General features: G+C 39.7%; 1 long non-coding RNA gene across 1 annotated transcript in view; it reads left to right on the top strand.

Moving 5' to 3' along the window:
- The first annotated feature begins 19,109 nt into the window (after window positions 1-19,109).
- Window positions 19,110-27,910, top strand: part of LOC138685030 (uncharacterized) — a 34,330-nt gene continuing 25,529 nt past the window's right edge. Inside the window, exons 1-2 of the long non-coding RNA XR_011324261.1 lie at window positions 19,110-21,833; window positions 22,802-22,951. This is a non-coding gene — a long non-coding RNA (uncharacterized lncRNA). The remainder of the gene's footprint in view (window positions 21,834-22,801; window positions 22,952-27,910) is intronic.

The raw sequence follows: 27,910 nt of genomic DNA on the forward strand, positions 1-27,910 counted from the left end.
CCAAAGCAGTTATACAAATGGAACTGCTTCTGTTTATCTTTGCTTTTGATTTTGCCTGTATTTGTTTTAAAACCATTGTTTAGCAGCTTCAAAAGCATTTGGCTATATTTGTATGTGTAATTAAAATGGGCCAGATCCGTGGTCCTGCTTAGCTCCTGATAAAGACAGTTGTTTTCGCTCAGAGAGAAGATGTATCGTCACTTTCTTATTTCTAAATCCATTGCAAAGGCACACTTTGGCTTAGCCGAAGTGCCAGGGGCATGCACATGCAACCTGGTTTAATCTTTTTATAGGAGGGATAATTTATAGAGTGGAGAAAATGCTTCCTGCAGTTTTTCTGCAGGCAGGACCTCGTACCATGGAGCAGCCCTACAGACATGCCACCTGGCAAGCAGGACCGTGGGATGTTAAAAACTATTTGCCTGTGTGCTTTTTGGCTCACTGCTTGCTTCCACGGTACCTTAGTACATGTGTGAGCTTAATTAGTTTGCAAGTTAAGAATAGATTTAACTGGTTACATACATGCTCTAATCAAGTAAAGTCCCAGCAAGCTAGGAGCAAACTTTTTTTTGCTTGTCATTTATGATAGATCCATAAAAGCAGATTATTTTTTTTTTCCCAAAGTAAAAAGCCCATGGATAGTGAAGTAATGGAGGTTTTTAAAATTATCCAACTTTAGCATCAGCCCACTGTGCATTTGTGTCAGCCCCAGGTACTGGGGAATAGGAGAGCATGCTTTTGTTTAGCTGACTTATCAGTGTCTCCTCTGTAAACCACATTTTTCTGTTTAGCTCCGACAGACTCACCTCTTACCCTTCTCCGTGGTGCTGCCACGTCCCGCGGCAGAGCTCCCCGCCACCGGGCAGCGCTCGGCTCCCGAAACCCCAAACCAGGTCTCGGCCCTTCCTCCGTCTCTCGGCTTGTCTCGGGTGGGATGGAGGTGCCGGTGCAGGGTCTCTGCGAGGTTGCCATAGATAAAGTGCTTTTCCCTTGTGCTGTTTCGGTCACCCTTACGGCCCTCAAGTAACAGTCACAAATTACAAGTCCATGTTTCAAACGTCTTGTTGGTTTTATACCGTTCGGTGGTTGACTGGAACAATGTGAGATGGCCCTTTCTTAATACTGTGTTTTTTCACGGTATCCTGAATTAAGCACAGGAGGTGATTTAGGCTTGAAGCTTCTAGGAAAGAGATAATTGTTCTTTTATTATTATAATAGATCAAAATAAAATCAGCTTGCGCTTCTGAAATTGAGAGTTTTTTAGCTGGAGAAGTGTACAGTAATTCTTTTACAGTGTTATCAAATGGCATAATAAAAAAGCAAAAAGCATCTCATTTTCTAGGCTGTTTATTTTACATATCCTCTTTGAATTGATAAATATTTATATTCAAATCTGGGATTCTGTTTGGAGCATCAGCCACAGAAATGATCCAATAAGTATCGCTTGATCTTAAAAGAGCTAATTTTTGTGTGTGCAAAAGTGTACAAATTATTTCATGCCTATATTTACACAAACAGTTAACTTACAACTGAGGATGCAAAACAAATATTAATGCATGCTAATGGCAGTTAAGCATCTGAAGTGCCATTTCTGTATGCAAATACCAGAATAATGATGTTAAGAGAGTTACTAGCATTTACTTAGTACCTGTGGTATCTGGCATACAGCTGAAATAATTGCATGTAAGCCTAAGTAATTCCCTGCACATTTTAATTAAAAAATACTTCTTTGCTCTGCTGTATTGTTCTAAGAAAAACTTATAAAACTTGATATTATCAGAAATCTTTCAGATTATTCTAAAATCCTGTGTTGCTCCCCCCCCAATTTTAGCATTCTTTAATAGCTGATTGAAACCAGAGCTAAAACACCAGGTTCAGGATTCTTGAGTGTAGGCAGTACAAAATTACAGATACACAAAGTTTGCACAGCAGATCCAGGAGAGCTGAGCATCATCCGGGGCTTGCCAGGTCCTGAGAAATTCCCCCTCGAGCACCTGCCTGGCTCTGCCCGTTGCACAGTGAAATGCAGAATTTTGAACCCAGGCATGTGAAGCAGTTAAGAAAACACCCCCAAACTTCTGCCTTCATAGAGGTAACTTTTAATAGTACTTTTTCCACTCTCTGTTCAGGCGTTTGAAGAGTAGGGCAGATCAGGCCCCCCTCCTGTTTCAGTGCCCACTTGCCATTCCTAAAATGGTGGTTGACTTAAAAAAAAAAAAAAAAAAAAATTACACAGATTTTGTGCCCCAATTAGCACTGCTAATTGGGGCACACAAGTAAATCGCACTCTACCCTGTGGAGATTGCCAGCCAGTCAACCAGATCACTGAGTCACCAAGAGCATGACTCTAACCCTGAGTTACTATTTAATCAGGTGCAAAATCCGAGGTCCCTCCGGGAAGGACATAGTCCTGCTACTGGGTATCAATGAGAGAAGCTCCTTGGGGCTTTTTTTCTTTCCTTTTAATTTTTTTTTTTTCTTTTTCTAATTTTTTTTTTAAAGGCCAGAGTTTAAAACAAAACCCTGAATAGTTGGGAAGGAGACTGCTGGTAATTCAGCATCAAACCAGGGTTTGCTGGGTGCAGTTAGCTCCTTTACAGCGATATTTTGGTTAAAGAAATACCATTTCATCTGCAAGCCAGGAGCAAGCCCGGCTGAGCATGGTGACAGATGAGCGTGCTGGTGGACCCTCCCTGGCGTTAGGTCCAGTGCTGGAGAAAGGGACGTGGGCATCATACCTGTGATGTTGCCTTCAAATATTAGAAAGCAGCAAGATAAACATAAGTTTGAGACGAAACCTCCAGTGTCTTGGCAAGGGCATAAAATTTCGTTTCTGCATCTGAGTGCTTCATAAGCTGGGTGACCAGAGTTTCCCAGACTGGAGGAAGGTGGGGAAAGCCACAAGTGGCTGCAGGGCACGGTGACACTTCTGCTCACTGCTTAAAAATGTGCTGTTTGCAAAGAGGGAGAAGACAAGCAAATTTTACCGATGTGGAGCAATGCTAAAAATCATTTAGGAACACTGAAGAAGCCATATATTTGTATAATGATGCCTGTGCAGCTATGTATACAGCAATAGACAGCAGTTGTGGATGTCGATCATTGACCACATCACAGGCACGGCGATTAATATATTATTTCTTTCCAGGTGGGTGAGCAAAGGCTCGGTGAGCCTGTAACCTGGCTGGGGCTGAGAAATGAATATCGTGATGCAGAATTAAAAATAATGGATTAGTTAATTGGACGATACGTTTATGTGCTTGAGAGAAAAACACCACATCAGTAACTGAACCACTCAACGTTAGTTTGGAAGCTTTTTTATAAAAACACATGCTCCTAGGAAGGCAAATATCAGTTTCAGGGAAACAGTAGGAGTGGCTGGCAGTGTGTGGAGAAGCGTGGTGGTGGTGAAAGTACAGATACACCTTCTGACACTAAAAGAATAATTTTTCTTGGAGCACCAATACATTTTGCTCAGAAGAAGCAAAAATTTTGAAACAAGAAGCATTTTTAGAAAAGTGTCAGTAGTCTCAGCCTCACCCAAGGGGCTTAGAGGAGAACAAACCTCCCCAGTAAAACCCACCTTGAAGAAGGCTGGAAGCAAATCTTAAATTAATTTGCTTTTGCGGGTTTTGGTGCAGTTCTTGACCTGTCAGGTATCACAAAAGGCCAGGGCTGGTGTTGTGAGAGGGGAGTGCGGGTGCTGCTGCCCATCCCTTTCCTGGGGGAAGAGGTCTGAGAAGTGCGGGGGCCATTCGGTTCTCCAGGTGTAAAATACTGCTCCGTACTTTGTGGTGTCGTGGGAGCCACAGGAGTCAATTTAGGTCCATTCTGCAACATGTGGAGAAAAAAAAATTAGCTTTCTATACCTGCCAAACTATTTTTTTTTTTTTTTAAATACGATGAAGTTGGTCAAGCTTTTTATGCTTTTGTTATCTGCATTTCCCCTGTCCTCCTACAGTGCACATGACCCCCGTGATGGTGAATTCCTTATACCCTGATACTTGTGAATGATGGAGATATTTTCTCCAGTATACTGATAAGGGAATATAATCTAAAAGTCCTGTCTCAAAAATCATATCAGGACTATATAGCACAAGCAGGAGCCAGATCCTCATCACTAAACCCAGCAAGGAAAACCCACTCCTCTTTCCCACCTCCAAGTAGTGGGCAGCGGTGTCCATTTGAAAAGCCTTTCTGTGGGGTGGGAATCCGTTTTGATATGATGGGGGGAAATCTGTCATTCATCAGTGTTTCTTTTTTTCGCTCTATCAAAAAAGAAAATAAAAATCCTGAAGATGTGTTTTAGCTGTAGACATTTTTTGCTGATTGGAGGAAGAAGGGAGACAGTAATTTTTAAAGGCAGAGCATCACCGATGCACCTTTTAAATTCTCTCTGCTTTGACAGGGCGTGATTTTAATGCTCTTTTTCTGCAGGTGCCTGGGCTGAAGATCTTTGTGCAGAAGTAAATACCGAACATTCCCCACTTAGGGCCATGAAGCTCTGCCTTTTTCCCCCCGGAGCTGGCAGTGGCACCACGGGAGCTGGTGATGGGCTCCAGCAGAACTGCCCAGGGACGCACGCCGGGGGCTGGTAAAAACACCTGTAGGGTAATAGCTGTCGTGCTAGTTCAACAACTGAGAATATAGCCGTAAACTTCCGAAAAACTCCATCAGTGCTTCAGAGGGGGAAATAATTTATATTTCAGGCTCTTTTGTGAGAATCACTGGTTAATTGCTGTTCATGTTTTAAGATCTGGAGTAGTATTCTGACCCCAAAGCTCTTTATATGTTATAAAAATAACTGTAAGCTCAATTATGCCCCGTATTCCATGTCACTTTTTTTTTTTTTTTAATTTTAAGCACTTGGAGTCTGTTTTCTCCATTTTTAAGGAACTGGTGGTGTTGTATTACAGGATGCAACACACAGAAATAAACACAATGTGATAACTAATGCCATATTTTCCATAAGATGGATACATTCCATATATATGACAGGTTAAATATTTTTTGTCTCCGTTCTTTGAGATTATTGTGGCTTGCTGTAAGTAATTAGATCCACTAGATGGTGGTAAAGACCATCGACTGTATTCTCCTGTATCAAGAGAAAAAAACAGAATAGGAAAAAGTTAAGAATATATTAAAAAACCCCAAACCCAAACCCAAGCCCCTAGCTAAATAAACATACATACCTCTCCATTGCATATATTGAAACCGATTGCAAGCACGAGAAAGCAGTGATGCTTTTGGGCAGCATTATTGTACTATGATGAGATCTCCGAATTAAATAGATTTGTCAGGATAAATATTGAGTAAAATGATTATGAATCATTGTGGCAAGTTTTAATACAGATCAGAAACTAAATTAATCCCACTCTAACTCATGGATTGTGGCTCTCTTTTTCTTCAGATACAAATGAATAGTAAACAATATTTTGGCAATTTTTAGGTTAATCATGTAGAACTGATTACTCAAGAAGAATGCTATTAACATTTAGTCAATTTATACCCTACTATGTGACAAATGAAAATTAATGTTGCTGTTTTTAAGATATCAAATGGGTCATGATTTTAAGAAAAATGATTACCCCTAAAGATAACTGATAATGATGGCAAAAGGCAAGGAGCACCGAGCAACTTAGCAACGTTCATAATTCCCTAAATAAATTCTGTGGAAAAGCAAATACAGCTTAGTCTGTCTGGTGGCTAAATAGGCAGCACTTTAGGTATTATTTGTTGGGTCTTTTTATTGTTGTTTTAAGTGTAACGTTCCGTTTTAATTATTTGTTAGTCATTTCTCATGAAAAAAGGCACGATTAATGGTGTCCCAACATTTAAGAACAAAAAGCAGATTTCTGGAGTTGAATATTCTGTGCTTTTGGTGAAGATGTAATAGTTTATCTTCCAGAATTAGTTGATCTTGTTGGTAAAGAGTTACCAAGTCTGTCTCTCTGCTGCTTCAGTGCTGTGTATTGATAAAGGAATGTTTTGCTATGATCAGTAGAGGTGACGCAATGAAAATTGCTACAGGCATTTGCAACAAGTGGGGGATGAGAAAAGCAAACAAAACAAGCAGGGGACAAAGGTTCTTAAGGAAAAGAAAATGTTCTTCATTCTAGAAAGATGCGTTTTATATCATGGGACTGTCTTGGAATTAGACTATACAAAGGAGTTTTGAACAGATGTTAAACAGGTCTGGATTTATCTCCTATCGTCTCCTATTCCGTTATGGGGAGAACTGGTACCCGCGTGCCGCAGTGCAATCCTGAAGTCACTAAAGGGCTCTGACTTACTGCTTGCATGTCTCGATGCGTGCATGTGAAGCGTTGCTGTACTTTCCCCATAAAATAATTTTAAAAGGTCTTGACCTTTTGCAGAACCAGAAAAAAAGCCTTGCCAGCCTAGTGCTTCATCCGTAGCTCGGCCGTCTTTGGGAGTGATTAATGGGTGCTTTCGAATCAGTGTGCACCAGCTTTCTAATGGAGGCGGTGCATTAAGGGGAACATTTCCAGTTTGTTTTAAATCACTTTTCACATTTTAAAAAATTACATTGCGTATTGTAGTTTTATCATAAGCTATATACCTATGATCAGAACAAAACTTTATTGATTTTAACAACTTTTTAAACCGTAGGCATTTAAAGGAGGTTTGGGGGGGGATTTTTATGGTACTTATGGCTCTTTTAGGATGGAAGACAAACACTCGACTCCTGACTTTCCTGTGTAACAATATACCCGGTATTTTTGTGTGTGTAGAGTGATTGCTTTGCTTCTCCGTTGCTCCATCGGCAGCGGTCCAAACCCAATCTGGATGACATATAGGGCCCATTTCAGCCTTACAAGAGCGCAGCCATCACCAAGTGGAATATATCAGTAACCATGCTGGAGCCGACCTTTGCAACCTAAGACGTTGGTGATTTGTGGAGGCTTGTTAAAGTTGGTAATCTACATTTCTCATTGCTTACAGCGGCATTTTCACTTTCTTTTTTTTTTTTTTCTTGGGGGAGGTTGCATGCTGACCAGCTCTGGTATCTGAGTTTGGCAGTTAGAAAGATTAAGATTTTTAAAAGGCTGTAAAGGAGCACTCATGTTGAGAGCAGCGCCGAGATGCCGGTTTCTTTGGAGGATTGTTCCCAGCAGAGTTTCCTTTACAAGTTACTCAGGGATGGAAGAGCCGTAGCTACATCTCAGCTCCCTCGCAGGGGGAGGCTGAAAATGACTTGAACTTCCCTGAAAATTCCTCATGTGAAATTTTGCTGTCAACTCAAATAAATAAAAAAAACCCTAAACAAATTTTTTTTTCTTTTTTCCCCCCAAATGTTTCTTGAACATATGGCCTACATTGCACCAGGGTTACCTCTCCTGGAAGAGGGTTTTTCTGGATTTGAGGGAAACTGCCCAGGTACTGGTGGGCTGCTTGAGTCTGAGCCAAGAGATGGTTTCCCACCCAGCTCAAAGCAGGGAGTGAAGCTTCTGTCTGCCAGCAACAAGGGCTCATTTTGCGTGAAAGTATGTTTCTGAGGTGTTCAAGATCAATTAAATCATTTGAGGGGAGGATTCATGAACCCCAATTGCTTAAAAACCGGTTCTTTGCTTGTAGGCGGGAGCAGGCTGGCAGACACCTTGATACAGAGGAGGCCATAAATGGTCCGTTGTTATAGGATCAGCAAAAAATTATCGCTAGGTACATGGGCTTCAGGGAATGCATTCATCATTGCTGCTGATTTACAGTTTTGGAGTTGGGTTAGAGGTGAGGGTGCAAGCAGCAGGTGGTTTTCATAGATTCATTGTTGGTTTTGGACCAGGTTGCATCCCTGATGCAGAAAACTAAGTTTTGAGTTCTCTGTTTTCTTAGGAATCTTTGAAAAGCATCTTCCTGAAGGTGTATTATGCTGCTGCTTCATAAACGGAGTGTCCTTTTTCAACATTTAGCCCCATTCGTTGATTCTGTTTCATGTACTGAAGTTGTGTTAATGGCAATGAAAAAAAAGCAACTTGGTGAATGAGGAAATAGTTGGTCATAATGGTTGTCAGGAAAATTCTGATATAGTTTCATTTGTTCCTAAATTGCCACAGGGAACAAGCCAGAACAGTAAAGGGATTTCAAAACAAAAGTAACGTCAAATTTCATTGTCAAATTCTTGCTTTGGAGAATTAAACTATTCTGTGCTGTAATCATGTGGATTCCTCACCAAGACTTGAGATCAGGGAGGAATGGCTTAGTATCTTGAAAGAAAAGCTAGACATGTTACCTGCATTAAACTATCACAAAAGTCCAGTGAAACCTCCAATTCAGATACAGTAACTGCACTTTGAATGATGGGGTTTTTTTCCCAGCCTAATATTGGACTTTGGTCTGCAACAGTGTTTAAAAATGGAAATTCCCAGAAACCGAAGTCGTCAGAGTGATGGGAAGACAGATAGATGAAAGGCAGGAGAGCAAATGCTTGAGTTTATTATTTACAAACAAGAGAGAAATAAGGTGAAAGGGTTGCAGTTAAGAATTCTCAAAGGCAAAATAAACCCGGCAGACGTGTTGCTGCACGGGGAGGGCAGAGGGTGTCACCACCAGCCGGAGGAGGGACAGGGGACACCCAGCCCAGCATCCACCAGCACCTAAGTGGGGTGAGACGAGTCCCGGAGCCACAGCAGAAGCGAGGCAGGAGGTCAGGTTTTGCCCAGCAAAAGGCTATGACACTGCAAAACATTTGAAAAAAGAGCAGAAGAATAGATAGAAATATATGAAGATAGAAGTGAGATGACAGAGGTGAGAGAAAGCTGCTTTGCGCAGGCAATCGAGTGGTGTGAAGGCTGTCTGAGACTGCTGGGCAATAAAACGTTTAAAGACCTCTCATTAGTCCTGTATATGCCGTAAGACAAAAAGTTCTCTATGGTCTTTTTAGCATAGGGATTTTAAAATAAAATATGGCGGATGTGCACTAAAAGCCAAATCCCATTTAATGGGGCAAATCCTGTAATTTTTTTTTTCATACAAACCCCATCAGATCAGAGTCAGCATTTAAAAATAAAAGATGTTTTTATTAGTATGTGTTTTTTGGTAGTGTTGCAATGCCACATTTTTCCAGACGTATGATCAAGAAATAGTTTCCTGAAGTATTTTCTCTTCTTATATTGCATACATATTTCAGAAGCACGGTAACTCCTAAAAGCAGTGTCTGGTCTTCCGATCCTTACAATGCCTTGAGAAGTGACTTGCGTTTTCCTCTTCCGAGAGGTTTTTACAAGTTCCAGTTAATCTACCAAACTTAAGTTGATCACAATTTCTAGAACATCTTACTTCTGAGTTGCTACTGAAAGTGGAAAGTGGCTCCTAAGCCCAGAGATTTTCAAAAGGAGTTTTTGAAAACATACCCTGAGATTAATTTACTAAGCCAGTCTGTCTTTAGAGACTTACTCTGCTCTTAAATATGGTGATAGGAGCCTTGCTTGTATAACTTAACCAGCAAGTACAGATTTTAGTTAGCACTGAACCAGTTAAAAGAAAAAAAAAGTATTTTTTTAACCAACTCTAACTCTACTCAGGCCTAAATTATTATTTTTTCTTCAGAAACGGGCATTTGAATGTGTCACTTTTCAGTTCCAGCTCAATAAACAACCATTTATTTACAATTTTAAAGCAATCTTCAGCCTAGTCAGGTAAGAATTATTTCAAAAGAATAAAACCATTTTCATTTCCCATCACTGCCAAAAATGAAAAGAACATGAGTTATGAGTCTTGCTATGTTGTCTTAAGTTGATTACTATGGAATGATTAAAAAACTAGCTGTGCTGTCATAGCAGAAGAGTACATTATAAGTGTAATAACAGCTTAGGGATACAATCCATCAATGCCGTACTTGGAAGAAGAAAAAAAGTTGATCTATTTCTTTGGTCATCATTTTCAGCATATTAGATGACAAATAATTGTACATTCATCAATAACAATAGATTAAAGTTGAAATGATTTATTGCTATTACACTGCTGGTATGATGGAGCGCTAGGTCACTCAAGCATTGATGGGGTCTGTATTTAATTTTCACGGGTCTCTTAGCAGAAATAATAGACAGAGGGGAAACCACCTGAAACAAGGTAGATCAAAGTTGGTGACAAGTGATTTGTAGGTTTGTTCTTTGGGACTGGTGGGCTGGAGGTGGCAACTCTTCTGCTTGGCGCTCTGAACCACTAAATCAGGCAGCCCCTCACAGCCTTGCTCAGCCAAGCAGCCTCAGAAGAAAACCTCGAATGCCATTTCGGAGGCTCACGCTAGTTAATAAGGAGAAAATTATCGTGAAACATTTTTGATGTGAAAATTCATCTCTGAAGTATTTCTATTTACTCTTAAAAAAACATGGAAGGGAAAAGAGCTCCATTTTTCAAAGGTGTGAGTAGTACTCCCGTTAAAAGCCAGAGGACATTGATTTGGAGTGGGCCAATACCAGCTTTTAAACTCAAACTTAGTTATTTTTTTGAAGACTTTCTCCAAAGAAACTTTGTGTAGAAATCTGGCAATAACTGTGTCATATCCTCTCCTGCACAGAGTATCTACCAGAGTAGACCTAGTTAAAAGGTTTCTGCTGAAACATGCTCTGAAATGGAGTTCGCCATTTCATCAGCATCCACGTAGGAATGGTTGGGGTTTGATGGCTATGATTCCATAGTCATCATGATTTTCAGCATGATTTTATAGTCCCTGATTTCCTGCCTGCTACTGTGTGTCTGGTTTTTTGGAGTTACTGGCTCAAAAGTGGGCAAACATCTCACTTACCTCTTATTGAAGACCTCAGGGCTTCCAGCATCCATTGCTCCAAGGAAATCTGTAGAGCATAATTCATTCCTGGATACCCCTCAGTTGCAGTTTTTACAACAAAATAATGAGATTTCAGTTGAGAAAAAATTTTTAAGCTCTTACATGTTGATGTAATTTTCATGAAACTGAAACTCTGCCTAGGAGAAGATGGTTATAAAGTCAGCTTAAGTTTAAAATGCTTTCTGCTATTGTACTGATTTTATGAGGAAGCAGCTTTCGTTGTTAAGATTGGCATTAAAGATGTTTAGGAACTTTCTCTGCATTTATGGTATGGAAGCCACCATCAAGCATAATGATGAGAGAAGGGACTACTAAGAGTCCAGATCTCTCTTTCTCATTAGTCAATAATGAAAAAACCCTGCTTTGATAACATTTATAATTATGGAATTCCAAAATAATCACTGATGTACCATTTTAACATCTCAATGAAATGAGAGAGAAGACAGAGAGACTGTCTCTCAGTCTGATACTGAAATGTTATCACAGCTGGGAAGAACTCAGGAGTCCTCTGTGTATGCTGCGCTGCCTAAGACTTTAGGATAGGTATTAAAAATGCTCACCAAATTGAAGCGCATTATAATTTCCTTAATTAGAATGTCTCTAAAAGGCTCTAGGATGTTTTTTATTTATTTTTGAGAACATTTAGAGGCTCATCTTAGTACTGTCAATATTTTTATACATAACACAGCTGAATTCAGCATTGGATGGCTCAGAAATAATTTAATAATAATAAATGATAACAATAATAATAATTATTATCATCATCGTTATTGAATGTACTAAGATAGTTACCTTAACTTCGGAAAATTCATTGACTGTCTAAATAATCTGTCTTGTGGTGTTCATCATTTGTAAAGCAGCTTCAATACATAGCAATGTACTAATGACCTGGGATAGTAGAGGTAATCACTTTATTTTAAAGTAGCAGTTGAATCCACACGATTTTTCTAGCTAAAACTCTGTGGACATGAATTTCCACTCTGTCCCTCTGGGAGGCACAGGCAGAATCTGCATATACTAATGCCATTAAAAGTTAGAGCAAGTTGTATAGGGTCTTTAAACTACAGAAATATCTGGATTCACACTACTTTGAAAAGCCATACCTGCCAATAAGTTGCCAAAAGTAAGTGACACGAATACCAAAACAGTTTTAATTTTCTGTCCAGTCAAATCTTAGTATTTCACACTCAATTTTCCTTCCTCAGTAATCTAAATAATTTCCCACCTTGCTCATGATGAATGTCTTGCCAGTTCGTACTCAGTCCTTCCACTTTACACAACCTAATTAAAGAAAACATTCCATGATTGCCTATTTTTCCTCATGCATGACAACCTATTATTTTTTCTACCACCTGATTAGGGCTTTATTATCCTTGGATTTAGATTGATTTGCTGGGCACTTTAATAAAACACTACTTAGTTTGATTTAAAGGGCTACAGGTTTCAGTCATTCATAGAATTACTCTTACAAGTAACTCACATAGCAAGTACTGTATAGTCTTCGTGGAAGGGATTCGAGGGTGCCATGACATTAGCCTAAAGAAATGAGAATCACAGGTGGTGTTCCAGTTGTGTGTGTTGTTAATATTTCTGTTGTAAGCAGTCAGGAGAGGACATTTTGCAATATAATTTGTCAAGGGTGATGAATCTGTTTCATCATTTCTGTCAAGAATGGATCCTGTGTATTAAAACTACTATAAATATTTTCTCAAGATAAACCAAAACTTTCATATGATTAAATAATAATACATTTATGATGACAAATTACATTTACTATGTGTTATCTGAAATGTGAGACAAAATTAGGTAGTTAAAGTTCAAATGGATGGAGATCAGTTTTGATTTAAAATCAAAGGAATTTTATTAAGCAAATGAGATTTTCATCATTATTTTGTTATATCTAAGATTCTCTTCTTTCAGAAATATTACTTGTGAGCCTAGATGACGATTTAAAAAAAAAACAAGTGAGCTTATATTATAGCAAAACCTAGTCCAGTGAAAAAGTTCAGGAGTAGTTAAATGCCACGGTTATCCCTGTCACCCTCGTTGATGACTTTGAGGATGAGGAAGACTGTTTCCTACAGCTCTTCCTCGAGATATGGGTGTGGAGAAACTTGGAGAGCACAGCAGGGCTTTGCTGCATCCCGTCGACAGGCTTAGTTCCATAAAACAGATGGTAGTAGATGAATATTGGCATCTCAAAGTTTGCTTTTGGAAAATGTAGTTGTTTCAGCTTTTGCTACTCTATGCTTTTGTCAGGAAATTTTTCAGCATCCTTGAATGGAATGAAACATTCTTACCTAAAAATGTCTGCGAGGTAGCAGGCAGCAAATATTCACATTTAGGGCTTGCATCAGCTTGCAGGAGATGTACACTGTCTGACACTTCGGCTTATGAGCCTGGTCCACTTGATGATGTATTTAAACTTAAGCATGCCCTTATATCTTGCTCCGTAGGAACTTGTATGCTTGACACGTGAGGTTTATTTACGAAAGTAAACTTTTGCTGGCAAAGCTCGGATGTGTTACACCAGCAGTGCCAACACACCTATAGGTGGACAACAACAATAACTACTTAAGATATGGAAAATCTTGGATCCAGTGCAGCATTTAGAAACAAAGGGAATCATGTGAAAAACTCATATTGTACCCACATGCTGTGCAATTGCTTCATCCTCCTGGTGTGGGATAGCTCCAGCAATGGAACAGCATCCATTTCTTGCTGGAAAATGGGACAAAAGAAACTCTAGTCTTCTCTCATTCCCTGATGCGTAAAATACATCGTCTGCTGTTTCTCATAATTTCTTCTTGAAGAAAAGTGCTTTCTGTGCTAGAGGAGCCAGGCATGTGTGGATGCACCTTACACTCCTGATCGTCCCAGTAAATCTGTTAATATAATTACTCACATGCTTAAATTTAATCACTTTTGCAGCTGCAGAATAGAAAGAGCTTCCTTGAAGGGGAAACAATTTTATTTTGTGGTTGGTTTACTAATTTGCCTGGTTTTGGGGCACTTTAAGAAGTGGAGAAGAAGGGGTTTGTGTTTGCATGAAGGCAGGCTGCAGAGACTATTATAGAGAAAATAAACAAAAGGATCATATAAAAGCCAAGTTGTAGTGCTAAAGAGGCTTAATAGCTATAAACTGGTAGCTATTAGCTTCTAATTACTCTCAAATAATTACTGAATAGAATAGTAAATGTTATTAGCTTACTTTAATATTGAACATAAAACATTGCTTCCAACAATAATTTACTGTTTGTTCAGCTTTAATATATACACATGTAAAACTGGGCTACTTTGTAAACATTCTTAATAAATAAAATTCTTGTCAGAGTTCTGTGGAGGAGACCTATATGCTGCATGCCCATACTCCGCTTGCATTGAAGTTAAACTACTAGTCCCTTCACTGTGGAAGCAAACTTAAATACTGAAAAAGAAAAAAACCCAACCAACCCAACCCCAAGCAGGAGGAGAATAGGAGTTCGATGTGTAAGTATGGTTCTGATTTCCAGAATTTGGGAGCACAGTGATAGCTCAGGTGTTGCACCTGCGGTCTGCAGGGCTGTGATTTCACTCCCTGTTGGTGATTTTGACTTAGTGGCAGGTACATATATGTTATCAGAAGGAGCTAATTAGTTTGTCCTGACTTAGTGGCCTAATTTATATTGCATCATCGTTCTTGGAGAGTTCGTACAAATCTCTGCCCTCTACAACTGACTTGAGACCTCATTTTTTTCCTGAAGGAAAAGGGTTTGGGTTTTGATGTATCAAGAATAAAAACCTGCTATAGCTTTAGGGCATCATGTAATATCCAGAAAATTTTGTAAACCTTCAAAGTCCCCAAAGCGGGGGCTCTATTTATAACAAATATATACTTTCCCTCAAATGTCCAGTTGTGATATTAATTTTCTTTATTTTTGCTTCAGAACCATGGAATAGCAATTCTATGGTGCCATAACCATCAAATAATGGAGCATAAAATAATGATAACTTTTTTTTATGCTGCATTTCTTCTTATGCTGCTTACCTTTTTAGAGCCTTTTAATTCACTCCATTTTGTGGGTTAAGTTTTTAAATTTCCATTCTTACACACTTCATTCAGTCCATTTCTGGGCTGCTTTGAGTTTCTCTTAAACATTGAGATTTCCACTAGGACAGCATTTTCAACCGTTTCTCGGTTTGCCAGCTGCCTCTAAAAGGTAAATTTCTAATATATTGCTGAATTCTCCCTGTGTATAACTTGGTTATATTCCTCAGTCTTTACAGTAACAGCCTCTTTTCTCTGTGTTTTCTGTTTTCACTTTCAACTAAAAGCATTGAGTCTAGTTTGATGGATCTGTTGTGCCAACGTTGAGTGGTGTGGATGAAGGAGGATGGAGCACTGTAGCTTTATTGTATTAGTGGAATAGACAGGGGCAATTCAGAAAAGATTTCTTTCTCCTCCTCCGCTGTCATCCAAGCCCTGGTCCTTCACCTTGTTGTCGTGTTGTGGAAGTATATACCTTCAGCTTACGGCCTTCCTGTTAGTCGGGAATTTACATTTTATTCCTTTGCTATGGGTATTTTGCTCCAGATGAAAAGATGCTTTTATAAATCCTGATTGACCTTCTTAGCCCAACTGGGAGAGGCTGACACCCAATTTGTGTAGGGAAAAAGGGACCCGTCGGGCTTCTTCGCATGCAGGTGCATTTGTATCTGTTGCATGCTCAGTTACCCACCTCCAGTCCCCAAATTCTGTTTTTTATTCATGTCGGAGGATGCCCACTCCAGGGCTGAAGGGGAGGGAAAAGGGGAGAGAGAAAAAGGGGTACTGGAGCTCATTGCCAGCTCTTCTAAATGTAGCCCTTTATGCATTTAGCATGCATTAATCTTGTTTTCTTTGATTTTGCCTGAGAGTGAGAATGGATAACTTTTTGCTTTTCTATTTGTAATAATGAAGCTTTCCTGATGTGGACAATTAACGACTTTTTGTTCTTTGGAAATTATCTAGGTGCGTCACTCAGCAGTCTGCACAGCTGCAGCACCAGCCAGCTCTGTGCCAAAGGCGCCTCGGCTAATTCGTGAAAAGAATCAACAAGGCCTGTACTTAGCAGGGCTTTATTTAATTTCACATTTCTTTCTATCTGTTTTTTTTTTTTTTCTGTAATTTCAACTTGCTCACAAAAGTGTGTGCCGAGCAAGAGACAGATAGGCAGAGCGAGAGGGCAATCACGGCACGAGACGACGAGATGAGGATCTTCAGTTCTCTTGGAGCCCAGGATGCTGCTATTCCGTTTAACATCCTGAGATTTATCACGGGATTCAGTTTTTTTACAAGTATTGTTTGTCATTGAAAGAACTCCAAAGAACCCTTTTTTTGAAAGGTTCTTGCAGCAGACAGATCTTGGCCTCTAAAGCTATTTTAAAAGTGGGCTCTCAGACCAAAATCTACATTTAAACTTCATATAATATTGTATATTCATACCCCATCTTTCCTTCTGTCAGCACTGGATAAATGCACTGTTTCAGTGCTCTACCATTTTTAAACTTCATCGTTGGAGATAATCACCCAAGTACATAATAACAACATCATACAAGTACAAGAAAATATGTTTGAAATTTCCTTTTTATTGTAACATAAGATAGTGCTTCCAAAATCCCAAACTGAATTGCTTTTCAGTAGATAAGCATCAAAAAATACATTTCCTGCTTTCGGTGAAGGTGCAATAAGGTGCTATATCAGTGTAATAGTTCAGAATGATATGCTCTAGTAGTATTTTGATGAATTACATGATTATAGCTAAAATGAACACTTTCATCATGCCTGAATTAATAATGGTGGTATGATTTGGCAAGTACTCCTGCAGTGTTCTTTAACTCATCACTTCAGAAGACAGAGTTTTAGAGCCCATCCTTTGTCTCGGGGAAACACAGGGATCCTTTACAGTTTAAAAACACAAGAAGCAGGAGAAATGTGACAGCTTTAAAAGGGAAAAAGAAACTAATGCATGCATACCTTCTCAAGCTCATCATGACTTAATTGGTTTAGTTTTCACTGCCTTATTCCAATGTCTAGGGCACCTATGACTGTATCGAAAAGAAAAAGATCAGTATTTTTTCGTGTGAGAATAGGTTTGGTGTATTTTATTGCAAATGCTGTGTTTCCAAATGATTCTGAAGACCTTATAAGGGTATCATTTTCTCTTAAACCACTGACTTGACTTTAGAACTCGGGTAACCAGTATGTTCATTCTGTGTCTTCCACAGTAGTTACGATACGACCGAACCCAGAGCAGTACTTCAGCTATCTTGAGTGAAGCTGTGTATTGGTGTGCCCATTTCAGGGCTCCTCTGGGTGGTCCAACCACGTGCATTAAAATTTCCCGCACCGGGGGCTTCCATAATATTGTGAGTACGTGTGTTGGTGCAACGCTGAGAAAAACCTGCACTGCTGATGCCATTGTAATATTATTTGGCTGGTAATAAATGAAGGCTCTCAGTCTTTATGGCTGTCATCTAGTACCTTTAATGAGAATTAATTTTACTTGAAATAGTAAGAATAATAATCATCAATCTGCTGTAGATAAGAACTGCAAACTTTTGCAGGCTATTGTGAAAAATGGTGATGCACAATGCATCAAAAACATTTGGAACAGATGTTTCTGTAATTATGATACACTTGATGATTATGCTGTGTTCATTGGGCTTCGCTGGTACCCTGGAAGCCGGTGATGTTATGAGCTTGTGCTGGTGCACTGAACTGGAAGAGAGGACATACTGTCTGGGGCAAGACCTGTCCTCTCCGTTTTCCTAAGTGCTTTCTGTCCATTGAATTTTGGCTCTTGGTTAATTATTATCTTCTCTGTTTGTATCAAATAGTAATTTTATGCCATGAAATGTCTCAAGTCTGCTGATGCAGAAAGTCAAGCAAACATAAGCACACTATTTTCTGAACCCAAGCTATAGGAAAAGTAATATTTGGTGCAAATGTGATTATAAGACCATCTTGTGGGGTTTAGTATAGTTATGTATATTATGATCTATGATATTATGATTTATACGGGAGTACTTGACTTTGTACCTTTCTGTTAAAAGAATCTTATAGTTGAAGGTAAAAATGTATGAAAGACTTAAGAGATCTGAGTAGGTCAGCTCAGATGAGAGCAGAGGAAGATGAGCTGAAGAATGCTTTATATATCTTTCAGCTAGTGCTGTTAGAAATCTCAGTATAACCCCTCTGTTGGGCCGTGGTTGGCAGTGACAAGTGCCAGGTTTCTAGTCACCAGTAAATATCTGTCCAAACCTTAAGCAGAAACTTGGCAGAATAAAATTAAGCCATGGGGATGCTTAGTGAGATGTAGCACCTTGCTCACAATTACACGTTCAGAAGGTTTACCAAAACAGGACTAATGTTTTAAAACATTAAATGGGTCAGCTAAGAGAGTGATAGCCAATAATCAAGTACCTCTTTCCCTCACTACAATAAAAAACATTTAGCAAGCTTTTGGATTTCATGGTAGGCCAACAGCTAAGGCAGGCAGATGTCTTTGCTCCCTACAATTACACCCCTTTGTGGCTTCTGCTCTTTACCCTGGGGTGGGTAGAGAAACGTCGTGCAAACTGCCTGATCACGTTTGTGGTCCACAGAAGCAAAATGACTTAACTGTGGGGTTTTTGTAGGTTTTGGTGCAGGATATATTAATTTTTGACACTCTAATAGTGTAAAATCTGTTAATAGTTTGCATATAGAGGCACAGCCCCCATTTGGCTCCTGTTATAATGAAACAAATTGTGATTCTTAATTGACTTCTCCTATAGAAATACCAGCAATGTAAATTAGAGTGTCACTAGAATAAGAGGGGGGAGGAAGGCCCTTTTTACAAGCCTCAGGATGATAATTTATAAATAAACGAAAACTAAGAAGCCTTAACAAAAAATCCCTATGGAATCCAACATTAATAGCCTTTACTTTTAATCTGATACAATAAATCTTGCAGCTATGTATCCACAACAGAAATAACAGAAACCAGGCCAACCTGGAATAGGTATGGGGGAGTTGGAGAGAAACATGCCCTTTCTTTAATTAAAAGTATATGGTGATTTTCTGGTATTCCAAAGTCAACAAGTCATTGCTGCCAACTTGCTGCCAATCAGTTTGCTCCGAAGAAGGGTTTTTTGGTTGGACTCTTCGCCTAAAAGCAATGCAGCATTGCCAGAGCTTCAAAATCCACATGGTCTTTGGAATTTTCAGTATTCATCTCGGGAACTGGTCTTCAGACCCCAGTGCTGGAATCTCAGATTTCTAGCTGTCTTGTGAACTGCAGTGGTTTAAATGGAAATCTGAAAGGCCAGTATTAATTATTTTTATAATATGAATTTTTGAGAGTTGTTTTGAATGGGAGCAAGGGTGCTGGCAAAAATTTGTCCAGATAGAGGACATAGTGAGTTTCTGCAGTGTAAATGATGACCAGGAGGAGAGTGCAAGATGTGGTGTCCTGTGGTACGTGATGGCTGGAGGGCAGGATAAGATGTGAACAGGTCCTTAACTGTGTGCATAGGGGCTAGCAGAATGAAGAAATTTAATCTACTACATATGTTGCACACCAATAATGGGAACTAGGGGTTTTCATGGCCTCGTCGTATTGCCGGCACCCTACATTCAAAGAGCTTTAGCTAGAAATGAGGAAAATCGTGGAATCATCTTAAAATTGTGATAAAAATCAGCACATATTGGCATCTTTATTTGTCTACTCTAAGGATGGTCCTGAGACTATTGAGATTGAGGCTGATTTTCTCAACAGTGTTCAGGGCCTGGACTTCAGATGTATTTTTTCAGCAATGCTAGCATTTTGTATAACCTTGTTTTTTTAAGTCTCACTAAGGTAAGAAAGAATTAACTTTGTGGTTTTCCCACCATCATGATGAGGAGCACTGATAAATCTACTACAGGCTCTGTATTTCTATACTGGTCTTTGTCAGCCTAGAAGGGTTTGGATGGCAACACATAGGTTTTTGTTGCAGATCTGGTTTTACTTTTTTTTTTTTTTCCCTGCGGTGAAAAGCCTTGTTCCATCTACAAGATGGAGGAGTTGAAAATGACAGTTGCTCCTTCAAGAACATGCAAACAGAAAGGCCCAAATTTAAGCCAAACTCTTCACTTGTCTCATGAATGGTGGCTTAGATTAAGAAAGCTGCCTATCCCTTTAAACACTTCTGTGAGATAAAAACCAGTATCCTGTATATGCAGAGGGTTTCCAGTACTTAGTGGGTTAAATAGAAAGTAATTTTCAAAATTAAAGGCCAACGCCAAAATGATGTAAAAGTATTAAGTTTATAGGACCAATGAACATAGTTATTCCTCAAAGCAGAAGGAGACATCATGACTTAGATTTGATAAACATTTATATATATTGAAATTTGAATTTATTTGGCAAACTCTGGGACTGGGCAGATAAATACACGTATCTGATTCAGTCCCCCAACAATGACTTAAAGATAAGACTTTGAACAAAGCTGTAGAGCAAAGATGTTCCTACCACGAACTTCAGAGGGAGCTGAACATAGATATTTAAGGTAGAATGTGTCCTGTTACTTGCATGTGAAATTTCTCTTCACACAAACCACAGCCCTATGTGTATTTTTTCTCGGTTTAGAGTGCTATTTTCCCACTGATTGCTTGGGGTCATGCAGCTGGTTTGTATTGTATCTGATGACACGCACTTCAAAATAACCCTGGAAAAGAAAAACTTTAGAAAAGAGAATTCTTACCTTCCTTTTGGATGTTTTCTGCATTGTAAATGGTATGCACATGCATGGATTAGGTACAGATCTCCAGTGTTGGACTTAGTGCCACTCGCTTTTAAAGATCTTTACTGGGGGAGTTATGCCAAGGCTTTTTTTGTGCATAATTTTTAATAACAGTAATAGAAAAGTGGCAGAGTCTCAAGTCCCTTCCTAAACCAGAGCAAACTGAGAAACCCACGAAGTCAGCGGCTGGGTTGACTTGTGCTTTCTGGAATGTGAAAACATCTGACCAAAATTGTATTAACGGAAGACTAAGTGCAAAAAATGAAATTTCACCCTTTTCCCGAGCGCAGCCCTGCCAGGAGCAAGCATTACTCCATTGTCATGCACTCGGCTGTAATTGCCCGTCTGACGGCGAGCTCGGAGATTAACATCACAGTTCTTAAACCATAGGCTACATATGCCAGACCGCGGCGCGCGTTGTGTCAAGCCACTTAGGCATGAACCATCAGCGTACGGAGTGTTGCTAAACACTCGTATTTTTAGGTCACACAGATGCAGATCATCCTGAATATTTCTCTGGACAAATTGCTAATCGCTACCTTGTTCAAAATCTGTTGGACATTTCCTGTGTGCTGCATCTGATTGTGATTTTTTTTTTAAAAGCGATACAAGCAATAATATGAAGCTCACTTATGAGGCCTGCATAAAATGGTGTATAACAACCAAGTACAGTAAATTAAACATGATACTCATTACATAAATACAATTATATTTATCAGCCTTTTATAACCACACAAAGCATTTACCAGTAAGAGTTATTTTGGAGTAGATAATTCCCAATTAACTTTTACTACTTTATTTTTGCTAATTTAGTTAGATTTAATTTTTCAAATAAAATAAAAAAAAAAGCTGTATCAAATGGCATCTCTAACTATTACACTGGAGATGAGATATAATTAAAATGTTATGTATATGGAATTGCAACTGATGGGAACCTCAGTTTAAACTCTTATTTTTGTCTTTATTTGATTGTTGCCTGCACTACACGGATAACATGATTGAATTGCAAGATGGCTGTGTGCCCACAGTGCCAGCACCAGGAGCTTGGAGAAGAGGAGGGAGGAAGAGCTTGAAAGAAAAATTACCTGGAAAATCAAACAGGTCAAGGTCTGGCCTTAAATGTGCTGAGGAATCCTTTGAGAAGTCCTTCTCCAACCATACCGTTTTCTTCTGCAAAGCTGGTTGTGACAGTGAGGTTGAGCATGAGGATTTGTGGACTTTCCAGGGGTCCAAGGTGAGAGTGGCAGTGATGGGCAGGTGCCCTTCTGCACCACGGACTCGAAGCGACTCATGCATGAATTGTTCACCAGCCTGTTAATAAAACTTGCGATTCCACTGTCCAGTTTGCTACCAAACCTGAGCATCACGCAAAGCTTGGGGCCGTTTGCTTTACACCGGGAAATGTCGCCGTGTCTCAACCTGGCGGACGGTGCAGCGCACTGGTCGATGAAGATTCCATCTAAAATTGCTACCAAAAGACAAAGTGCAAGCCAAGCTGGCTCACTTGGGTGAGGTATCCTTCCCAGTGGTTTGAGTTTTTCAGGCTTTTCTCAGCTCCTTGTTTTCTCAAGGGTAGTGGTGAGAGAAAGTTTCTCTTGGGATGAGGAATACACAGGGAATCCATTGGCATTGTAGTTCTGTTGTACTTTTTAAGGAAATCCTTCAAAGTAAAAAGTAGGGCAATTCTGAAAAGGCTTCCCACCTACTTTTTGCTTTTCTGTTCTTTATTTTGTCCTGAGATGTAGGGCTTAAAATCTGTAGTGGAAACTGAGAATATTTGATTTAGCCATCGAAATCCTACTACAGACCCACTGGGTCTCTGTTTCCCCATCTCTAAAACAAGAATAATCTAATTGGTCTCCCAAAGAATCCCTCTCACGGCCAGGTTAAACGTTCTGATGGCTGTTTGCCACCGGTGTGGCTTTACAGATTTCAGTTCAGGACGTGGCTCGGGGTCCAGGGGGTCTCCGCACCCTGGGATGTTGGGTAGACACACTCGGTGATTTTTCACAGTGGGAGGTGTGGTGGAAATCCGTGGTATTATTAAACTGAACCTCTCTTAATTTCATCTGTCACTAATAATTAAAATGTAAATGCAGTGTTGCTAATTGTGTTTCAGACAATATGATTTTAAAATAAAATAAATGTGAACTCCAAGTGTTCAACACCGCTCTAAGACAAGAATTAATGTGTTTCACCAGGGAAAAGGGGCTTTGGTGATGGTAAATATCAGAGCTATCTTTCTAAAGGCGAGGACAGTTACAGACCCACTGTTCATTACTTTGGATGTGTCACATTTGCTAGTATGACAAGTTGTATTATGGACAAGGAATTTTACAGACGGCGAGAAATATCCATGTAAGTTGTTTATTTGATTTTTTCCAATATTTTTTCTTTTCTGTACTACCCTATCCAACCTTGGGATAATGGAATTATTTTATGCCTTCTGCACTATCATCAGGCTTTGGATGGCTGCACAAAGGCCACTGGCAACAGAATAAGATGGCTGTAAAAAAATGCAAAAAATTGGGATAGAAAAAAAAAAGGTACAACCAATAACTTGCCCTTAAATTTAAAAGGAACTAAATGAGGAACTTCTGGACAATTTATCTTGCTGTTTACAGATAACAAGTCACTTTGTTTTTATGTGCTCAGTCTAGTATTCCATAATTTATTTGAAAGAAGATGAGAAATAATGTAGATAAATGATGAAGTGTCAGGGTCTGACGCTCTTAAATGAAGCTATTATGGTCAAAGAGAAAACGTAAAACCTGCGGCTCATTATGAGAGCGTTCTACTTGTCAGTTAAGTGAAAAGGCCTGGAATGATTTCCAGTTTATTTGTCATTGCAGTTATTAAAGCTGTCTTTTTGGTGCCATGAAAATGAATTGAAGACTTTATTCGAAGTAAATTTGTACTAAAGCTTTCAGATGTATCTTATGTGAGTTCAGTGAGGCAAGAAAACAGCTTAAAAGCTGAAATATTACAAGAAGGCAACTGCTGAAGTCCTGAAACACACACGAATATAAAGTCTGAGGAAGTTGCACAAATAAATGAAGTATTTCATCTCTTGGGAAATAAAGCTTAGTTTTACTATATTGTACGCTTAGACAAAGAAATCAACCCTTGTTAGTGGCAGCAAAATATTGTCTTTCATGGACTTGTGCCTGGTGCTTACTTTTATATCAAGCTATTAATTTTAGGACAAGTTTATCAGAGAAGTGGGGCTTCTCTGTTCCAGTCTGCAGGGAGCATCTTTAGAAATCCCATCTCCAAGTCAAAGAGCCCGCGTTGTTATCAGTGGCAAGGTTAGGCTTTTTATGGTCATCATGACTAATGTGGTTCAACAGCAGGACATAAACGATGCGTGGGAGATAACGGGGTTGGTGAGACCAGCCCAGGAGGATCCCTTTCCCTAATTGAATGACCGGGCTCCAAAGCAGCGCGTCTGACTACAGGGAATGGGAGACTTTATTGACATTTTTATCCCTCTTGAAACAGGCTTAAAATACTTCATGAACCTCGCGTAGCTTGGAGGTTAGAGCAAAATTTTAGCTCGCCGCCAACTGAAATCAAGTTAGCCCTGCTGCTGAGGTGGTCGTTGACACTCGCTTTATTGCAATCCCTTCTTAAGATTATTTCTACTGAACTGTAAATCTCGAATTTATGTAGAGACGATTGATAGGCTTATTTTATTCTGTTTTGTCTATTGCTCTGGATTTCTTTTCCAGTAGTCATGTTCCCCACTACTGCTTCATATTTGCCAAGACAAATTAGTGTAGTTATACTAGGTTTGGACTGTCCAAAAGGAAATTAAGAGTCTTTTTTATTTTAAATTGAAAGCTGTAGGAGCACTAAACTGAATGCTTAACTCCAAGCTCCAGCAGTCTTACAGCAGTATAGTTGACACTTTATTGCAGATATTACAAATGTTATGACATGTCTTCAGGGTCAAGTTAAAAACAAAAAGGGTTCCACATTCTCATCAGAAGTAATCTGTCAGTTTTGTCATCAGATATTATAGCAGCCCTCAGTAGCAGTGTCACAGTCAAGGGTTTATCAGGCTCTGTAGTATATGTATACATACTCTGATTTCCAGGGGTTTATATCTGCAATAAAAATTCCCTCTGGGCTAAAACTTGGCATTCATAGCCCAAAGGGATTTTTTTAATTAAAAAAAAGTATCAGTGAAGGTTTTCTTGAATGATAAGGGCACAAAAAAAATCTATTCTGCATTTTTAAAATACTTTAAATCTTTTAAACTGGCAGACTTCAAATATTTAAGCGGCCAACTCTCTTTACATAAGAGACCATTAAAAAGGACAACCCGGGAAGGGGATAGGTGGCGGAGTAGACAAGTGCTTTGTGCTCATCGTGAGTATAAGTGTTGAGCATTTGATGAGATGTATAATTAGCCACACATTTCTAAAGCTCTTGGTGTCTCTTTCTATTGAAACTGTGCATGAGGGAATTAGGATGTCTGATGCACAAATATAAATCATTTCTTCCTCGCCACCCTCTGGCATGGTCCTGCAGAATGGGGCTGATATGGTGTAAGCTGCTTCGCTCAAGGCAGCCCTTCTGATACACACGTTGCATCTGCTCCCTGTAGAAACGGAGGACTTCTTCATTCCCTACAGCTGCCTGTCTGGGACTTTTTTCCTCCTGTTTTCATTATGGTAGCAACCAAAATATGCAAAGCACGGCAGGGGCATTTAGAGGGAATAGTGGAAAAGAAAATAAAACAGAAAGAAATGCCCATGCAAATGGTGGTTATGGAAGGGATGGAAGTACTGACGGGCATCGTGCTGGTTAAGACCGTTAACCCTGAACACTCATTTATTACTGGGTGAGGTTGTAGGGTTGGTCTTTGAATAGTTGGTGAGGAAATTAGGAGCAACATATTAGAGAGATGTTTGCACTAAAAAGTGGTGAAAGACTAACTACCTCTTATCCTTAAGCCTTCGCTTGGATGCCAAAACCAGGCTGGATGAGTATTTGCAAATGCTTTGTGTAACAGTGTGCTATATATACTGCAGGTACCACCTGCTACTATTTATAGTCTGTGGCTCAGGGACAGCGATAACAAACAGGGAATATTAAAGAGTCACCAGGGTTCTCCATAAAATCCTGGTAAACCAGCAGAAAACAGGCCCTGCTGTGTAACAGAAATGGGGGAAACACGACTGCGGTGTATGTTTGCAGGTTATTATATTGTAGTTCATTGGACTTCCTAAGGGGAAAATAAAATAATGTGACTAAAGAAAAGCAGCCTCGGGAGGGTTCCCTGCCATGTCCACGGGGAAATTGTTCTCAAACAAACCTGCACGTGCTCCTTTACTGCTCCCGCAGAGGCCAACCTGTTCAGTCAGGGGGAAAGCACAGCTAAGGCCTTCCGTTGGAAGAATATAAATGGGCTCTTTGAAGATGCTTCCTCTCCTCCATATCTGAATTCTCCATATCTGAATTCAGTCTCGAGTTAACACCAGCCCTTTGCCAGCAGGAGCGGCTTCTAAAAGTTGTCAAGAGACTGCTAGGAAATGAGACTGGTGCCAAGGGTATTCCAATTTTGTGGTGTTTTATTTAAGTTTTTTTTTTGCTTGTGCCTGATGAATCTTTTATTTATTATCAAGAACGTAACTTTATTCTGCTGGAACACAACTTCTTTTCACTTTTGCCTTCTCTCTAGTCGTCCATGTGAACTTAGAGGGCTCTGACCAGTCCAAGGCAGATGTGTTCACACAGGCAACCAACCCATACAGAAAAGTGTTGCAGAGCATCCCCGACAAGGCCAGCTTGGAGATCTCAGAAATAGATGTTTTTTCCTTGCCAGTCTGCACGAGTTATGAGCTGGTAGTGCCAAGATCCAAAATAAAGGAGTTACTTGGGAGTCACTCAGTTGCTGTCTGGTGAGGGGCAATGTTGGGGAGACAACAACTAGCACTGGGTAAACCTCTTTATCACAAATAGCCAGATTTTTCAGTTTGCGTGTTAAGAATATTTTTCTTTAAATTAAACTATATAAACCCAACATTATAGACCCACAGTGCCCACAGTATGGTTATTTTTTACATCTGCTTTTACATTTTTAGAAAACGTCCTATTCTTAGTACCTGTGTTCTGGAAGTCTGTAGAAATCTGGTGAGAAGAAGAGACCCATCAGCTACCAACCTTTTCCACAAAATTTGTTCCTCCACCTGTACAGAATCTCAGTAGCATTTGTGGGCACTGGATGTGAGTGAGCATGGTTAGGTATACTGTTTTCACTGACCACCGTAACCTGTTTCCTACCTGCCCGGTGGCACAAATTCCCCTAGTTTTGGATGACAGCTGCCTACTGTCTACCATTAGATCTCTGGAAACGTCTAATTTTCCCTAAGTCTTCCTGAGAAGTTCAGTGTAAAGGATGCTACTGGAAGAAGATGGGGACTATCTGAGTCGCAGGCAGTCTCGTATTTAAAATCTGCATCGCTTTTCTTTTTGCTGTAGCAAATGTACAGATTAGTACCATTCTGTGACATTTTAACAAACTTCCAGTTTCTGCATCAAGCAGGCTAAGACTGATAGTGACAAGTTTGCTGCCCTGTACTGGGGCATAAGACTGATGAGATGGAAGAAGAAGGGACTGTCTCGAGGGAAGAAAATGGTTTCAGTAAAGGCCCATAAAGGCGAATCTAAGTACTCTTTTTGGTAATGCTGGTCTATTATTACAGCCTAAAGGAAGTTCATTTAATTAATAATTAAGCTCCTCATCTTCAAGTTGCTCTCAGTATGAACTTTAGCACCAGAAATGGCTAGAAATTTATTTTATGATGCAGAGGCAAGTCAGAAAAACCAGCATCATCAAAAAAGCCAAAACTGTTGACAAAAACAGATGCCTATTTTGGAAAGTTTCATCAGGTCCAATATGCTGATTAAAGCCAGAGAGGAAGAGAACAAAACCCACATTAGAAAAACTGGTATCAAATAGCCACCACAATTACTCTTAGCTTTAATGAGACAGCATAGAGGTGATAATTATATTTCAGACAAATTCCCTGGGCACCAAACTACTTATTGCTCAGGGTGATCTTTGGCAGGCTCTCCAAATGCACATGCTGTCACGTGAAGAAAAAAAACCCTGTGCCCAGGTCCCAGTGGGTGCCACCCTGGGAGCGTTTTGGACCAGCGCTGAGATCAGCATCCCAAGCAGCACCGGAGCCCAGCCGGGGCACTGCCTCCCTTTGCAGCTTTGGGTTTTCCTGTGCTCTGGGCACGTTGTTTTTTTCCCTTTCTGCTCCATTTTCCAGTCCACAAAACTGTTGTGGTAATGGTTAA

Source organism: Haliaeetus albicilla, chromosome 4 (assembly GCF_947461875.1).
Source record: "Haliaeetus albicilla chromosome 4, bHalAlb1.1, whole genome shotgun sequence".
Classification (NCBI taxonomy): Eukaryota; Metazoa; Chordata; class Aves; order Accipitriformes; family Accipitridae; genus Haliaeetus; species Haliaeetus albicilla.